At 45.0% G+C, this 2,476-nt stretch overlaps 1 pseudogene; it reads left to right on the top strand.

Moving 5' to 3' along the window:
- Positions 1-1,131: 1,131 nt before the first annotated feature.
- LOC101134475 (heterogeneous nuclear ribonucleoprotein A1-like) lies at positions 1,132-2,476 on the top strand (annotated as a pseudogene).

Here is a 2,476-nt window from a genome sequence, read left to right on the forward strand (position 1 = left end):
GGCCAGGCTGGTCTTAAACTTCTGACCTCAAGGGATCTGCCTGCCTGGGCCTCCCAAAGTACTAAAGTTACAGGTGTGAGCCATCACACCCAGCCCATGAGTTGATATTTTTGAAACTGTTGATGGGTACATGGGAGTTCACTATACCTTTCTCTTCAGTATAATAAACTAGAGTTTGTGGGACAGGCGGAGTGGCTCAGGCCTGTAATCCCAGCACTTTAGGAGGCCGAGGCGGGTAGATCACAAGGTGAGGAGATGGAGACCATCTTGGCTAACATGGTGAAACCCCGCCTCTACTAAAAACACAAAAAAAATTAGCCAGGCGTGGTGGCGGGCGCCTGTAGTCCCAGCCACTTGGGAGGCTGAGGCAGGAGAACGGCATGAACCTGGGAGGCGGAGCTTGCAGTGAGCCGAGATCGCACCACTGCACTGCAGCCTGGGCGACAGAGCGAGACTCCATCTCAAAATAAAAACAAAATAAAATAAAAAGTAAACTAGAGTTTGTGTGTATATGTTTGTGTACAAACTCTCCTTGTATACAATTTGAAATTTTCTATATGAAAAGTTTTTTAAAAGAGAGGAAAAAAATATCTAGCCCAGAAGAGAGAAAAAAAATAGCCCAAAAGTTTTTGGTTTTAGTTTCGGTTTTGTGTTTTTGAGACAGGGTCTCACTCTGTTGTCCAGGCTGGAGTGCAGTGGTACGATCACGTCTCACTATAGCCTTGACTTCGTGCAGCCCAGAAGTTTTATCAGTGATTTCTACAGAATTTTCATGATGGATCATCTCAATCTTATACAAACTCTTCCACAGGGAAGAAAAGGAAGGAGTATTTCCCCAACTCATTCTATTAGGTTAGTATAAACTTGACATTGAAACCAGAACCAAAAAAAAAGTACAAAAGAGGAAATTATCAGGCCAATCACATTCATGAACAGAGATGCATAAAAACCTAAACAAGGCATTAGGAAATCAAATCAACAGTATATTAAAAAATGAAACACTATGACTAGGTTTTGTTTGTTCCAGGAAAAGCAAAAAGGTGATTTAACATTATAAATCTATAAGTGGGCTTTTCTGCCCATGGACGCCGCCAAAGAAGCATCGTTAGAGTCTCGGTTCTCCCTGCCGTCATGTCTAAGTCAGAGTGTCCTGAAGAGCCTGAACAGCTGAGGAAGCTCTTCATTGGAGGGCTGAGCTTTGAAACAACTGATAAGAGCCTGAGAAGCCATTTTGAGCAATGGAGAATGCTCATGGACTGTGTGGTAATGAGAGATCCAAACACCAAGCGCTCCAGGAGCTTTGGGCTTGTCACATATGCCACTGTGAAGGAGGCAGATGCGCCATGAATGCTAGGCCACACAAGGTGGATAGGAGAGTTGTGGAACCAAAGAGAGCTGTCTCAAGGGAAGATTCTCAAAGACCAGGTGCCCAGTTAACTGTGAAAAAGATATTTGTTGGTGGCATTAAAGAAGACACTGAAGGCCAGGTGCGGTGACTCATGCCTATAATCCCAGCACTTTGGGAGGCCGAGGAGGGCAGATAACCTGAGGTCGGGAGTTCAAGACCAGCCTGACCAACATGAGAAACCCCTCTCTACTAAAAATACAAAATTAGCTGGGCGTGGTGGCGCATGCCTGTAATCCCAACTACTCGGGAGGCTGAGGCAGGAAAATCGCTTGATCCCTGGAGGCGGAGGTTGTGGTGAGCCAAGGTTGCGCCATTGCACTCCAGCCTGGACGACAGACTGAGACTCTGTCTAAAAAAAAAAAAAAAAGAAGACACTGAAGAACATCACCTAAGAGATTATTTTGAACAGTATAGAAAAATTGAAGTGACTGAAATCATGACTGACTGAAGCAGTGGCAAGAAAAGGGGCTTTGCCTTTCTAACCTTTGATGACCATGACTCCGTGGGTAAGATTATCATTCAGAAATACCATACAGTGAATGGCCACAACTGTGAAATTAGGGAAGCCCTATCAAAGCAAGAGATACCTAGTGCTTCATCCAGCCAAAGAGATCAAAGCAGTTCTGGAAATTTTGGTGGTGGTCATGGAGGTGGTTTTGGTGGGAATGACAACTTTGGTCATGGAGGAAACTTCAGTGGTCATGGTGGCTTTGGTGGCAGCCGTGTTGTTGGTGGATATGGTGGCAGTGGGGATGGCTATAATGGATTTGGTAATGATGGAAGCAACTTTGGACGTAGTGGAAGCTACAATGATTTTGGCAATTACAACAATCAGTCTTCAAATTTTGGACCCATGAAGAGAGGAAACTTTGGAGGCAGAAGCTCTGGCCCCTATAGTGGTGGAGGCCAATATTTGCCAAACCACGAAACCAAGGTGGCTATGGCGGTTCCAGTAGCAGCAGTAGCTATGGCAGTGGCAGAAAATTTTAATTAGGAAACAAAGCTTAGCAGGAGAGGAGAGCCAGAGAAGTGACAGGGAAGCTACAGGTTACAACAGATTTGTGAACT

Source organism: Gorilla gorilla, chromosome 20, assembly GCF_029281585.2.
Source record: "Gorilla gorilla gorilla isolate KB3781 chromosome 20, NHGRI_mGorGor1-v2.1_pri, whole genome shotgun sequence".
NCBI lineage: Eukaryota > Metazoa > Chordata > Mammalia > Primates > Hominidae > Gorilla > Gorilla gorilla.